This window comes from Pyrus communis, chromosome 13, assembly GCF_041283825.1.
Source record: "Pyrus communis isolate YQ-2024b chromosome 13, ASM4128382v1, whole genome shotgun sequence".
In the NCBI taxonomy this organism is placed as follows: Eukaryota; Viridiplantae; Streptophyta; class Magnoliopsida; order Rosales; family Rosaceae; genus Pyrus; species Pyrus communis.
The window spans coordinates 4,217,715-4,234,668 of NC_142577.1; the positions used below are offsets into that span (position 1 = coordinate 4,217,715).

The 16,954-nt window shown below is 41.3% G+C and overlaps 1 long non-coding RNA gene across 1 annotated transcript; it reads left to right on the forward strand.

The window, feature by feature from the left end:
- The first annotated feature begins 14,963 nt into the window (after nucleotides 1-14,963).
- LOC148691629 (uncharacterized) lies at nucleotides 14,964-16,546 on the forward strand. Its single transcript, XR_015954756.1, has 2 exons — nucleotides 14,964-15,406; nucleotides 16,094-16,546. It is a non-coding gene; the product is annotated as an uncharacterized LOC148691629 (long non-coding RNA).
- Nucleotides 16,547-16,954: the final 408 nt, after the last annotated feature.

Consider the following 16,954-nt stretch of genomic DNA (forward strand, 5'->3'; position numbering starts at 1 on the left):
TTACAACAGTGCACCCGAAGGTGGGCATACGCTGGTGATCGTCTGTCAGAAATGCCGGGAAAGCCCTCTGGGAAACCACCAACCTTGCTAGCTAGCTAAAACCTGGAGGGGCGCAAAACAAAAGCGTGAGTGGGCAAAAACAAAGCTTTTCAAAAACCATTTAGCAAAATAAGTTCTAACCCCTCGCCGTAAAACCTGTATACTTCCCAGAAAATAACCATATATACGCATAAATATATATATCAACCATGCTCAAGAATATGCCATGCCAGGAACTCAGAATGGAATGCAGGTGCTCAGGTATAAACCATATCAACAACATATAACTGGCAGCCGGAGTCACCTAAAGTGACCTGTACGGCTGAATCTAGAGCTCAAATCTCAATCACAATAACTAAACCTGCCCATGAGTCGGAACCACCTAAAGTGGTCTGTACGACAGGCCTGGGTGTAATACATATAAACGCTCTAGTGCTACGATCACGTGAAGGCTGTGCGAATAATCGCGGGTCACCTACGAGTTGGAACCACCTAAAGTGGTCTGTACGACAAGACTGTGCCCTACTCTGGGCGGGAGCACTAACACCGGGGGTGCAGGTTATGAGCTCTCTAAGCATCTCTAATCACTATGGAATGCAATTACTAAATAAGGCTTACCTAGCACTTACCTGTGCATCCACAGCACCAATGTATATATATGAACATATAAATGAATATATATATAAATAAACATATATGCAACTAATCATGCATACTAACCAACCATATAAAAGGAATGGCATATAACTAATAAACATTTATATAAATTTCTGGGAATTATAAGTATATAGGTATATACGGAAAACCAAAAGCCCACTCACTGATATGTGGAAGGGTCGTAGCCCCCCTGCCTCGAGTGACCACGCTCGTCCTCGGGGTATGTCTCACCTATATGCGAAAATACTATAAAAACGTTACATTTAAAGCACATAACCTTCCTTTCGTAATAACTTCTCATACATTGCTCAAATTGGACAATTGAATATACCAACGTGCTCTACACAACCTCAGGATCACACCCAAATTTTTAGAAAAATTTTCCACCGCCGCACGCGCCCCCACGCGCCGGCCACGCGCAGGCATGTGCCTGGCACGCTGACGGCGTCAACTGACGCCGTAGGGAATATTCCGTTAGTTCTAACGGATTCCGTCAACGGTGTCAGGAATATTCCGTCAGATTTGACGGAATATTCCGTCTTCTTCCCCGGCGAGACTCCGGTGACGTCGCCAACGCCGGAAAATCGCGAAAACTTCAAACGTTAATATCTCCGTCGTTTCTCACCCAAATTTCATAAAATTACCACCAAATTGAAGCTTAGACCTAGGAGAACAACGATTTACCACTTTTAAGGGTTAAAAACTACGAGATCTCACCTGTCCACACAATCCAAATCCGGCCAACTTCGAACACGGTGATCCCAACGTCCACTTCCTTCAAACGAACTACTCCGAGACTCCTTGGGAGCTCACCAAGCTACCTACAAGCTTCATTTTCCCAAAAACGTGAGGACTTACGTTTGCATAAATAGTACCCAAATCGGACATCGTCGAAACGACGTGAAAACGATAGAGTTCTCACCTGAAAATGGCACGACTGGACTCCCACGAGCCTCACGAGCTCGAAGGTGTGCTTGGTTCCCTCGATCTGTGGGTGTTTAGTGTGATTGTGTGTGTGTCCGTACGTTTATGGTGAATGGGAAGGGAGAGAGAGACGCGGGACAGAGACAGGGAAAGGGACAGAGGGATAGGGAAAGTGAGGGTGTGAGTGTGTGGCCCTACACATGTCAACACAACACAAAACAACCAATAGACGTAAAAGAAACGAACTAGGGACATAACCGTCTTTTCACGTATGCGTTTTCGATATTTTCGGGACGAGCTGTTACAACCTACCCACCTTAATAGAATTTCGTCCCGAAATTCAAAACAACCCAACACAACCCCCTAGCGATCATAGAACAACCTGGGATACAAATCCCTCATCCTATCCTCCGTCTCCCACGTAGCTTCCTCGACCGAATGATTCCTCCACAAAACTTTCACTAAGTTCACCGTCTTGTTCCTCATAACCTTTTCCTTCCAATCTATGATCGTCACCGGTTCCTCGTCATAAGTCAAATCTGGATTAATTTCCAAGGGTTGCGGAGGTATCACGTGAGACGGATCAGCAACATAATGTCGAAGCATGGATACGTGAAACACGTTATGCACTCTAGCCAACTCCGGAGGCAACTCCAACCTGTAAGCTACCTCACCAACTCGCTCGGTGACCATGTAAGGTCTAATGTATCTGGGACTCAACTTGCCTTTCTTCCCAAACCTCACAACACCTCTCCATGGTGAAAGCTTCAGAAATACCCAATCTCCGACCTCATACGCTCTGTCCGTAGCATGCCGATCTGCTAAACTCTTCTGCCTGTCCTGGGCTGCTTTCAGGTTAGACTTAATCACCTGAACATTTTGAGTAGTCTCCTCGACAATCTCTGGACCCACTAAAACTCTTTCTCCAACCTCTGACCAACACAACGGTGTGCGACAAGCTCTACCATATAATGCCTCAAATGGCGCCATGCCAATACTCGAATGAAAGCTATTATTATAGGCAAATTCCATCAAATCCAACCGCTGGTGCCAAGCATCACCAAACTGCAACACCGAAGTTCGCAACATATCTTCCAAAGTCTGAATAGTTCTCTCTGACTGTCCATCTGTCTGAGGATGATACGCCGTGCTGTAAAGTAGCCTTGTACCCAAAGCTTCCTGAAAAGCCACCCAAAACTTAGATGTAAATCGTGGATCACGATCCGAGACAATACTCACAGGGACACCATGGTACTTCACAACCTTCGAGATGAACAACTCTGCTAAACGGTTCAAAGAATACTTTTCTCTTACTGGAATGAAATGTGCTGATTTAGTGAGCCGATCAACGATCACCCAAATGCCATCAAAACCATTTTGTGTACGCGGGAGCTTGTACACAAAATCCATGGTAATATTTTCCCATTTCCACTCTGGGACGGGAAGCGGCTGCAACAACCCAAACGGCTTCTTCCTTTCTGCTTTAACTTGCTGACAAACAGCACACCTGCTCACATACTCAGCTATCTCCCTCTTCATACCCGGCCAATAATAAAATGGTCGAATGGTATGGTACATTTTAGTAGCTCCTGGATGCATGGCATAAGCCGAGATATGTGCTTCATCGAGAATTTCATTCTTTAAATCCAGATTATTTGGTACGAACATTCTACCCTCTTGCATCAACATGCCATCCGAATCACGAACTTTGAGGTCTCTCCTCCTTCCTTGATCTCGAGCTTGGATTAGTTCTTGAGTCTGCTCATCAGCTACCTGAGCTGCAAGCACCCGATCAACTAAGATTGGCCTAACTTGAAAATTAGCAAGTAAAGCCACATCTTGATCTTCTGCTTCTAGTCTCGCTCCCGTAGAACGCAAGTCCACCAAAAGAGGAATACGACTTGCATACAACGCATTAATGCGGCCCTGAGACTTCCGGCTAAGTGCATCAGCAACTACATTTGCACGACCAGGGTGATAATCAATCGTACAGTCATAGTCGCTGAGCAATTCCATCCACCTCCGTTGACGAAGATTAAGTTCCTTCTGAGTAAAAAGATACTGAAGACTCTTGTGATCTGTAAAGATCCTACATTTCTCTCCATAAAGATAGTGTCTCCACAACTTCAACGCAAAGATAATAGCAGCCAACTCCAAATCATGTGTAGGGTAATTCAACTCATGAGGTTTCAATTGTCGTGAAGCATAAGCAATCACCCTACCATGCTGCATCAATACGCATCCCAGACCATTCAAAGAAGCATCACTATAAACCTCGAAATCACCACTATCGTCCGGGAATGCCAAAACTGGCGCATGAGTGAGACAATGCTTCAACTGCTGGAAACTCTGCTCACACTTATCGTCCCACTCAAATTTAACATCCTTCCTCGTTAATCTCGTCAGTGGTAAAGCAATCACCGAAAAATCCTTAACGAACCGTCGATAATACCCCGCCAAACCAAGGAAACTCCTCACCTCAGTGACGGTTCGCGGTTGCTCCCAATTCTCCACAGCTGCCACCTTCTGAGGGTCCACCAAAATACCCTGAGCAGAAATGACGTGCCCCAAAAACGCAACTTGGTCTAACTAGAACTGGCACTTGCTAAACTTAGCATACAATTGGTGTTCCCTCAACCTTTTCAACACCAAAGTAAGATGTCGAACGTGCTCCGCTTTAGACTTCGAGTACACCAGAATGTCGTCGATGAAAACAATAACAAATCTATCCAGGTATGGCTGGAATACTTGGTTCATCAAATCCATAAAAGCAGCTGGTGCATTCGTCAACCCAAATGGCATAACCAGAAACTCGTAATGACTATAACGAGTCCTGAACGCCGTCTTAGGAACATCCTCCCTACCAATCTTCAGCTGATAATATCCAGACCTCAAGTCAATCTTGGAGAATACACAAGCACCTCGAAGCTGATCAAATAAATCATCAATACGTGGCAACGGATAACGGTTTTTAATCGTCACCCGATTCAATTGCCTGTAATCAATACACAGCCTCAAGGTTCCATCTTTCTTCCTCACAAACAATACCGGAGCGCCCCAAGGTGAAGTACTAGGCTGAATAAAACCCTTATCCACTAAATCCTGAAACTGAACTTTCAATTCCCTTAACTCGGCGGGTGCCATACGATAAGGAGTCAAGGAAATAGGATTAGTACCTGGAAGCAACTCAATAGTAAACTCCATGTCTCGATCTGGTGGTAAACTAGGCAAATCCTCGGGGAAAACATCGGGAAAGTGTCTGACTACCCTCACATCCTCAACTCTACTAGGAATGGCCTCATCCAACACCACATGAGCTAAGTACCCCTGGCAACCTTTAGATAACAACCTTTTCGCTCGTAAAGCCGAAATAACGCCATGTCTCACCCCACTCTGCTCTCCCATAAAAGTAACCATAGGGAGTCCAGGACGATGAAACGTAACTATTTTCCCGTAGCAATCAATATTGGCACGATAGAAATGCAACCAATCTGTGCCCAGAATCACATCAAAGTCAACAATATCTAACGGGATAAGATCAGCTGGCATAACAACACCCTCAACTATCACTGGACACCCTGGGTACACCCGATCTACAATACATCTCTCCCCTCTAGGCATAGCGAACTCTAAATCATACCTAGAGGTGTGGGGCGAGGTTGCGTCACTTGAGCAAATGTATGAGAAATCACAGAATGTGTAGCACCACAGTCAACTAATACTCTAGCAAAATAACCAAGTATATTTAACGTACCCATGATCAAATCCAGATTGTTCTGAGCATCCTGCAGCGAAATATTATGAATACGCCCCTGGGTCTGCTGTCGTCCACCGCGACCTCTGCTCGTCTAACCACCACGACTCTGAGTACCACGCCCCTGACTAGGCTGACCAGACTGCCTCGAAGACCCTGCACTACTTGAAGCAATCTCTCCCTACTGAAGCTGTCCTCCCTGAAACCACTGAGAACCGCCTGCTGGAGCTGAAGGATACGGCATATAGCCGCTAGAGTACGGAGGATAACCACCCTGAGAATATGGGTCCTGGGGATTCTGATACTGTCCTGGGGCATAAGGAACAGCATCACCCTGATAGTGATAGGCACCACCTCAACCTGCCTGACCATAACTACTCGGACCCTGAATCTGCTGAATCGGCGCAGGTGGCGGCAAGAAAGTCTGCTGCGGTTTCTGCTGCTGACTCTGGGGACAATTCGCAGCTCGATGTCCCATCTGCCCACAAGTAAAACAACCACTGCTGCCACGCCTACACTCACCAAAGTGCCGATTATTACATCTACGGCAAAGTGGGGCCCTACCTCGGCCACCATCACCCTCTCTCTGGCCTCGAGCACCACCAGCAAACCTACCTCCACGTCCCTGACCAGTGGCGCTGAAACCACCGCTAGAAGAGCTAGAACTAGTACCACCTCTCTTGAAATTCTGAGTCTGACGAGGCCCGAGCGACGCTTGACCTTTACCCTTAACATCCTTCTTCTGATTACCGTTCTTCTCTTCCTCATCACTTTCGCTCGACATGTTTTCAGAGTCCTCAACTCTCAGAAGAACCTCATAAAAGTCCTAGTAAGTATCACAGTGAGTAGTAGTCGTCATTGAGCGCCATTTCTTCTTAGTACCTAAGCGAAAACGACGAAGCATCTCTGCCGGGTTACCAGCAATCTCAGGATGATAGTGAGACAAGTTAGTGAACTTCCGATAGTACTCATTCGCCGTCATCTTCCTCTGTTTCAACTCAGTAAATTCCTGATTCTTACGGTCAATGTACTCAGGGGGCACAAACCGTCTCTTGAACAAAGTAATGAAAACATTCCAATCCGTCTTCTCAGCTTGAGTCAAACGACGAAGTTCCTGCTCCCACCAGGCTGCAGACTCCGAACCCAGAAACCACGAGGTCGTCTCTACCCACTTCTCGACAGGAAGATTCCCCTGACTATTCAGAACACGAAAAGTCTTCTCAATGTGCTCTAACCATCGCTCTGCACCCTCATGACCTTCATTACCTTCGAACTTATCCAATTTCAAATTGTACATAGTCTCCAGAGGAGTCCTCTGGGGAGGGCGGATCACCGACTGAATAGCTGTAGCAATAGCTTCCCCCAGCTGAGCAATATCGAGGAAACTAGGCTCATCAGAGCGACGTGGTTCCCGACGAGGCGGCATAGTTCTGACAGAAGGCACCAAAACCATTAGAATACTCACAAAAGTACAGGACTGCCAAAACCTAGGCTCTGATACCAAACTGACACACCCCGACCGAGGCCAGGGCGTGCTGGCCGTCACGAGAAGGTGACGTAACCAAGTGCACAGTGCGGAAGCTAATAGAATAGTAACATAAAAGTACGAATAATTAAAAGCTAGCACACATAAGATAAAAGTCATAAGTGCCAGCGTAAGTGAGACGCTAAGTTCAGAGCCAACACGCCTAAAGCAGTCCAAACTAAAAAGCGTTACAACAGTGCACCCGAAGGAGGGCATACGCTGGTGATCGTCTGTCAGAAATGCCGGGAAAGCCCTCTAGGAAACCACCAACCTTGCTAGCTAGCTAAAACCAGGAGGGGCGCAAAACAAAAGCGTGAGTGGGCAAAAACAAAGCTTTTCAAAAACCATTTAGCAAAATAAGTTCTAACCCCTCGCCGTAAAACCTGTATACTTCCCAGAAAATAACCATATATACGCATAAATATATATATCAACCATGCTCAAGAATATGCCATGCCAGGAACTCAGAATGGAATGCAGGTGCTCAGGTATAAACCATATCAACAACATATAACTGGCAGCCGGAGTCACCTAAAGTGACCTGTACGGCTGAATCTAGAGCTCAAATCTCAATCACAATAACTAAACCTGCCCACGAGTCAGAACCACCTAAAGTGGTCTGTACGACAGGCCTGGGTGTAATACATATAAACGCTCTAGTGCTACGATCACGTGAAGGCTGTGCGAATAATCGCGGGTCACCTACGAGTCGGAACCACCTAAAGTGCTCTGTACGACAAAACTGTGCACCTAACTTGGATCCAAGCTGAGCGTGTGGTGCGGGAGGTGAACAACATGTGAAGGACTGTGCCCTACTCTGGGCGGGAGCACTAACACCGGGGGTGCAGGTTATGAGCTCTCTAAGCATCTCTAATCACTATGGAATGCAATTACTAAATAAGGCTTACCTGGCACTTACCTGTGCATCCATAGCACCAATGTATATATATGAACATATAAATGAATATATATAAATAAACATATATGCAACTAATCATGCATACTAACCAACCATATAAAAGGAATGGCATATAACTAATAAACATTTATATAAATTTCTGGGAATTATAAGTATATAGGTATATACGGAAAACCAAAAGCCCACTCATTGATATGTGGAAGGGTCGTAGCCCCCCTGCCTCGAGTGACCACGCTCGTCCTCGGGGTACGTCTCACCTATATGCGAAAATACTATGAAAACGTTAAATTTACAGCACATAACCTTCCTTTCGTAATAACTTCTCATACATTGCTCAAATTGGACAATTGAATATACCAACGTGCTCTACACAACCTCAGGATCACACCCAAATTTTTAGAAAAATTTTCCACCGCCGCACGCGCCCCCACGCGCTGGCCACGCGCAGGCACGTGCCTGGCACGCTGACGGCGTCAACCGACGCCGTAAGGAATATTCCGTTAGTTCTAACGGATTCCGTCAACGGCGTCAGGAATATTCCGTCAGATTTGACGGAATATTCCGTCTTCTTCCCCGGCGAGACTCCGGTGATGTCGCCGGCGCCGGAAAATCGCGAAAACTTCAAACGTTAATATCTCCGTCGTTTCTCACCCAAATTTCATAAAATTACCACCAAATTGAAGCTTAGACCTAGGAGAACAACGATATACCACTTTTAAGGGTTAAAAACTACGAGATCTCACCTGTCCACACAATCCAAATCCGGCCAACTTCGAACACGGTGATCCCGACGTCCACTTCCTTCAAACGAACTACTCCGAGACTCCTTGGGAGCTCACCAAGCTACCTACAAGCTTCATTTTCCCAAAAACGTGAGGACTTACGTTTGCATGAATAGTACCCAAATCGGACATCGTCAAAACGATAGAGTTCTCACCTGAAAATGGCACGACTGGACTCCCATGAGCCTCACGAGCTCGAAGGTGTGCTTGGTTCCCTCGATCTGTGGGTGTTTAGTGTGATTGTGTGTGTGTCCGTACGTTTATGGTGAATGGGAAGGGAGAGAGAGACGCGGGACAGAGACAGGGAAAGGGACAGAGGGATAGGGAAAGTGAGGGTGTGAGTGTGTGGCCCTACACATGCCAACACAACACAAAACAACCAATAGACGTAAAAGAAACGAACTAGGGACATAACCGTCTTTTCACGTATGCGTTTTCGATATTTTCGGGACGGGCTGTTACACTAACGGCTAGCTAGTCTTATATATACTACTACAAAATAAAATCATTCCTAGAAAAGGTCTTCTAAAAATTAGGAAACAAAATAATAAAAGGTTAACTTAAACTCACAATCCAAATCAACTAAGGAAATCTATCCAGTAGGTAATTAATCATGTTTCTGGACCATCAGGGCTCCAAATTAGGCCCAAAATGATTTGAAGCTTAGGACATCCTATACAAGTTTGTAGAAGAGCCAAAATCTAAAAACTATCATCTTGAAGCCCAATTCCCACCAAAAAGGCATGCAGCTCAATCTGCTAGCATTGCACGCTAGTACAAAATTAAATGGTCATGATGAAATGCTTTGGGATAAAATTCTCAAACTTTGATACAACCTTCTTGACAAATTCACGAACCTACTCCAATTGGAATTACTCAAAAATTCCATCATTTGATTACTTTATGCCAAAAATGGATTCGCATGTCCTACATTGAAAATAAAAGCCAAATTATCAAAATCTTACCAAAATATACCAAGAATAAGGGAAAATTTTGTATGAAATCGATTCATCAATGATATTTAAGGTTTCCACAAATCATTAGTAACACCTAGCAGTATGTCATGGCTACGCAAGCTATTCAAAAAAGGTTGGAGAACATATTTAGTTAGGGGTTACAATGCAATGCGGTCCTTCTCTAATTCAATACTCTTGATCACATTTCTTTGTTAATAGTTTATTCATGTCTATTATCCAATGTGATTCTCTTGTCTATATGACTACCCTGGATCTGATTTGGAATGACTTCCTAAATTTCATTCATACTCTAGCTAGAGATTTTTAATCATATCAGAGTATTCTCCCTCAACATTTGAAGGTTAGAGATCCCTTGTTGTACATTTACATGTCCACATCATTAAGTAACTTAGCCCCAACTAAGTCGTGGACATCCTCAAATGGAATGACTTTAACACAGCCAAAGACTAAGGATCTAACCACAAGACAGCTATGATGTCTCAGGTCAAATGACTATTTTGTATCATCCGAATGATGAGTTCTAATGTGAGATGAGTATGAGAACTCCTTGTTGATCACATTCGGTAAACAATTACATAACGAATAAAAATGGGTTGATTTTAAGCCATTTGATCCAGTTCCATATCCTCAATTAGAATTCAAGAGTTTTGGAGTAAACTCTTATTAGGGTATGAGAGGTTCACCATTATCAAGCCCACCTCACAATGATATGATATTGGCTAACATTAATAATAATGAGAGACCAGCTCTTGCTCATTTACATCTATTGTAAGTACCCAACTTATTTGGCCTCTAGAGAAAGTCATCTCACAATGATATGATATTAGCGTCGTTGCACTCAATTAAGTCATTCACACCAAGTTTGTGTAGGATTCAAGAATGACCTCACAATGGTATTATGGTGATGACGATTTTTGAAAGCTCACAAAAAATTTTTGAGGTTAGGGGTTCCTTTGATTCACCTTAAAGTGAACATACTTAAATCCAACATCCAATACCTAAATATTTCTCATAGGAGTGAGAGGAATCGTTTCCAAGTAGTAGCAAGGTCTAGTTCACAGGCCATCAGCCATTGGCCAGAATTACCTTGTTGGAAAGTCACAAAACTTTAACTCTACTTACTCGAAAACGACTACCAGTAAAGCAAGAAGGATCGATTGGTGGTGGTTTTGTGGATTGTAGTCACCAAAAATGATAAACTCATTGTCGACTATAGTGGTGAGTCGCAGTTGGAGAGAAGAGCGAGAAGGAAGAGAGATATGGGAGGAGGAAGCAAAAGAAAATAAAATGAAATACAGTATATATGTGACGAGGTCCCAGGGACAGAATTAGAATTAGCATAAAAATGTGAGGACAAAATCGAAAGCACACAATCGGAATTACCGTAATAGTGAATAATTGATTTGGAGTTTGATACATTTGATCAAATTGATACATGAAGCACCAAAATCACACGAGAAATGTGGATAAATAACCAAATTTTGGATCCTATAGAGAATCATAGCCACCACTTTAAGTTTATGATAATTATAACCAAAACTTGATGTAGAAGTACTAATATAGTAATATACACTTAATATCAGGATTTCTCACAAGAACCTATAATATTGCAGATCTGAATATAAATGGAGAGAGTTTTTCGAATTCCCACATTATTTTTGGCAAATTAGCGTCAATTTGAGAAATTGATCTCTATCATTTTTTATTTTTTATTTTCATTATTCAAAATATAACCTTTAAACTACCTTTGGATATCTGCAATCTTTAAATCAGAATAAAAGCATGAATTAAAAACAAAAAAATAAAAAATAAAGCCTTCGAGATTAAATTGTTAGGCATCTTGGTACTTCCAATAAGATTCTAAAATTGATAGGTGAGTGAACAATGAAAGTGTAGCCAAGTTAAAAATACGACTGTTGTATCCTTTTGCAAAAATCCGGAAGGTTGCAAAAAGTAGTTTAAAAATAATAGAGAAAAAAAAATAAAAAAAATAAAGTGATAGAGATTAATTCATCATTTTAAGGTAGTTTAAAGGGAGCCTTACTTAAAGAGATAAAAATATATACCATATTTCACACAACTCCAATTTGTACTTTTAGTTTGTAAATTGATTGTTAAACATCTGAAAAAGAAAATAATTAGCCTCTAAATTTTGTGAGTAAAAACATTAACCGTCTAGCTTCGATGTTGTACTTTGAAACTGATGCTGCACTTTGAATTAATGTTGCTCTTTGAACTGATGTTGCACTTTGTACTAATGTTGCACTTTGTAAATTAATTCTAGTTGTACTTTTGGTTTCTAAATTGATTCTTAAACATCTGAAAAAGAAAATGAATATGCGTCTAAATTTTGTGAGTAAAAACATTAACCGTCTAGCTTCGATGCTGCAATTTGAACTGATGAAGCACTTTGTAAATTATTTATGGTTCTACTTTCTGTTTGTAAATTGGTTTTGCACAACTATGCATCTACATTGTTCATCCTTTCACAGATGAACAATGTAAAACAAATTGAGGAGTCAATTGAACAGCGCCCAGAAGATGATGATGACGACTTTATCGATCCTCCACTTGCATCAAAAAGAGGAAAATGGAAAAGAAAGTAGCTAAGAAGGGACCAAAAGCCAAGAAAGCTAAACTGTCAAACAACTTAGTGCTTCATCCTGAAGAAATTGAAATGGTAGTGGCTCCTGAGCAAGTAGTCAATGAGGATGAAATCATAATGGTACCTAAACTTCAAAAAGTTGTTGTTGATGATGAGATGATTGATGTTCAACAACGACAAGATGACGATGATGATGATGATGAAAGAATTGCATCAATTGAACAATCAATTCCTCCAGTGCAAATCCATAAATCTGTTCCTATAGTGCAAGAAGAGGCAGTGATAATAGTGGGTCCAAGCACCTCAATCCCTCCACTACCAGTTCAAGCTAAGGAACAAGAAGGAAATACAGCATCTATTCCTCAACTACCAGTTCTCCGCGAAGATTCAACAATAAAGACAAGGAAGCAACAAACATTATATGAATGGCTTCTTGCTCCTCTTACGGGTGAAGAAAAATGGGAATGTGACAACTCAGAAGAAGAGTTAGCACAAGAAGAGCTATCTCAAAGCCAAACAAATGTTGCAAAGTACTGGAAATTGAGGGTGAAACTTCAATTTCAGATGTTGAATAATGTTATCAACACATACCACTTCAAGAATTCTGTTATTCCAAAAATAGTTGAAGAAAAGGATGCTCTGTAAAGCGACAATAAGGACTTGCAAAAAGAAAACAAGAAGTTGCAAAAAGAGAAGAAAAAATTGGAAAACTAGAAAAGTGAACTCGAGAAAAAGAGCACTGAATTCGAGAACCAAAAGAAAAATGGGAAGAAAAAAAGAATAAGTTGTTGGAAAAGAAGAAGGGTCTGCTAAAGGAGAACAATGAACTTGAATGGCTGGAAGAAAAGTTCTACAAGAAGTAGTTTGAACTCAATGCATTAAACAAGGAAAAAATGGAAAAAAAAAATAAGAGAGAAATTTCAAATTCTAAAAGCTGAGAAGATTTCTCTTGAAGAATTAGTGAAGAAGCAACAAGAAGAAATTTATGAGCTAAACAAGACCTTGGGTTTCATCAATGAGGTTGAACCAGAAAAAGAAGAGAAAACTGATAAACCTATTCTTCAAGATTCTGCTACTAATTTTGCAATTGAAAAACAATTTGTTAAAATTGGGGAAAAAATTGTAATCGCCTCTAATCAAGAGGGAGATATCCAGTTAAAACAGGTTCTCCAAACTCTAGAAGAAGTACCAACAAAATCTCAAACACCTGTTCAACCTCAAACTCGAACAATGGTCAAGTGCATCAAGCAAAAACCCAGAAAAAAGAAAAGAGATGTACAATTCTATTACACTGCGATGGAGAAAACAAGAGAATCAAATGAGTGGAAAGGTCATCCATCATACTTTCACTACCAACAATGGACAAAAAAGCCATCAATTTTTTCTGGGAAAAAGCACCAGTGTAAGAAAAAATTACAAATAAATCTATAATTTTTGTTATACTTTAAAATACTGATTCTGCATTAACATATTGGTCATCAACTAAAAATGAGTTCAGCTACTATGACAATTTTGTGATGAAAGAAGATATGGATGGATTCCTTGGAGATGAGAGTTACAAATATTGTCATTGATGCACACAACTACATTCTTAGGGACCAAAAAAGTAGTTTGGATCATCAAAACTTCTACTTCTTGGTCAATCTCTTTGTAAGTTATAAATATTGAATTTAGACAAATCTATTCAATGTCATTAATGCTGCATACTGATTGTCCATATACTAATTATGTTTTAGATAAACATATGAACTTCAACAACTATGAAAACGACGAAGTCAACAACTATGAAAACGACAAAGCCAAAAATGAAAGAATTAAAGCATAGTTTGGGGGAGCAATTAAACAAGCAAATGGGTGTTGCACGAAAAATAGTTATACCTCTTCTAAATCACGTACACTACACATTGCTTGTGTTCGACACAGAGGAGAGGCATTTCAAATTTTACAACTCTAACAGAAAAAACCTCCAAGAATGTGAAACAAACATCTACAATGACAATGCATATAAAATGGTAAGTGTAAATTCATTGTCGCTTATATTTTCAATGATTTCCTTGTACATTTTTCAAACAAACGCTTAATTTGTATATAGGTCAAAATGGTTGAAGAAGGGTACAACAACAGAGATAGATTATTCCATATGCCATTGAATGAAAGGGAAAGTTCAACAATTGACTACATTCGAATGAGCTCTACAAATGCAACTTTTGAGATGGATGAAGATAATCAATGTCCTATTCAGCTTGGATGTTCTAACATTTCAATTGATATGAACTTTGATGTTTCAAATTACATTGTTATAACTCACTTTTACAAAAATAAAAACAAAAAAGTGTATATGTTTATATTTTTCGAATGTTACATTTCTTTTTGAAATCTATCCATTTCAAATGTTACATAGCTTTTTCAATATATTCATTCATTTTCTTCATGATATAAAATTTGCAAAATTAGGAATAGCAAGCTTCTCCCCTGTGACAACCCGTTCCAAATTTTACGTTTTTATTTTATTTTAAAAGCGTGAATTTACGAAATTGCCCTATAGGCAAGGACTTTGACTTCCGTTGACCATCGACTTGAAAGATGTGGGACTTATTCTTTTAGCATATCCTCGTAGTACTCATTGGTACGAACGTATAGGCGAAAGTCGTTTGCGAGTCCGGATTATAACGGTATAGTTACGGACGTTCGAAATTGGTTATTCAAGGTTAGTGTTTATTTAAATTAAATCCCCACTTTGTGGGGGAAGCCCAATCAGAAATGGAGGGAGAAAAGAAAAAAAAAAAGAAAAAAAAGAAAAAAAGGAAATGGGTTTTCGTCCACCCGCACCCACCGCGGGTGCCCATTTTCCAAGGCCGATTCCGGCCAACTCCGGTGGAGTTTTTCGATGCCACCACCACCATCTTGAAGCTCTCATTCCCCTCTACAAAACCCACCCAAGAACCACCTTGATTAACCATGGGATTTGGAAGTTTGAGGCCACGAAAGTTGACGAAAATCAATGGTGCTCCGGCCACCCTTCTCGATTTTCTGGCAAATCGGCAAAGCAATGGCCGATGCCACCACTTGGGCTTTGTAGCCCATCATCCCAGGAGAAAAATCCAACCAACCTTGACCCCGTTGGACCACCATAGACGACGAATCGACGTCAGGAAGTTTTAGGCACCCGCCGGCTTCGTGGGCAAAATTGACCATCTTCCGTCCACTTTTGGACTTCGTGGCAGGTATGAAAGTTGCTCCACTCATTGAGATCTTCATTTCTGTGAAGTTTGAGAATTTTTGGAAATAGTTGGATTTTCCGGCGAGTCGGGGCGGCCGACCGCCACCCGCGGCGGAGCGTGGCCAGTGAGCCGCCAATGCTATTTTTAGGCTATGTCGAATGTTTTGAATTCAGTTTTGTCATTTGAATGACGTAGGTTGATCGTTGGAACATAAATTCGTTATGATACGTTACTTGATAAAAATGTGAATCGATGATCCGACCGTTGGATCGTCACCAAAATTGGATACATTATAATACATAATATTTAAAGATCATAGGAATTTACGGATCGGGAATCCGACTTACGGATCTTCCTGAATTGGATTTATAAGTTAGTAAAATAAATGTTCACGGCTACTTGTTTTAGGCAATTGTCGGAGATCTGACCGTTGGATCGTAATGAAATTTTAATATGTTATTCTAGAAACATATTGTGGATCGTTGGGAGTTGTGGATTGAAAATCTGATATGCGGATCTTCCGGGTCAAGTTATACAGGGTTGTAAACCCTACCGTCGATCTTTGATCGACGGTTGACTTGTGGTCAATGGGTATCAAACTATTTCAGAATGTCGTTGAGGTTGTGTTTTATGTGAATTGCGTATTCTACGGATAAGAGTTCTGAGATGTGATTTGATAATTGGCCACAGGGACCGATCATTCAGGACGCCTCGATGCGCGTGCTAGAGAAGTATAGCGTGGACTCCAGGTGAGTGGATCTTTTCCTTTTTATTGTGCATATTATTGAGAGTTCTATCGACACTTTTAAATTTATTAGGTATATTACCTTCATATAATTATTGTGAATGCTTGAAGTACCTATATGAACTACGAATGGCTTGATCCCTATTTAGGGTACGTAGGCAGTCTAACGAGACGTTAGATGCAGCCATAAAATATTTGAGACAAAAGCCTTGCTTGGGAAATTGAGTAATGCGAAGGAAATTGGTAAAGACAAGTTTTAGTTTTGTGAATTAGTTAGTTAAATTAGAGTTAATTGGGTTGTCATGGATAATTATCCCTGAAAATAAGTAGTTTGGGAGTAGGGCGTTACTGATTGTACACTTCACACCATATTGTTTATAATTGAAAATGCTACGACATGGTTGAGTAGTAGATTGCATCATGATATATCCATATGTATATTACTTGCATATAATTATTGGGAATGCTTTCAAGTGCAAAGGTGAACTCAGGACACCCAGGTAAGTTCAGGTGAGTTTATGGTACTAGTTGAATCGATTACGTTATAGCATGACTACAGTTATGAGTTAGGCAACTTCGATACTGTCGTACTGGTTGCCATGAGTTGCACATGTTATATTGAGATGCATTGAAAGCTCATAAACTTGCACCCCAGTGTTAGTGCTCCCGCCCGTGGCCAGGGCACAGTCCTTCACGTGATGTTCACCTCCCGCACCTTATGCTCACCTTGGATCCAAGGTAGGTGCACAGTCCTGTCGTACAGACCACCTTAGGTGGTTCCGACTCGTAGGTGACCCGCGATTATT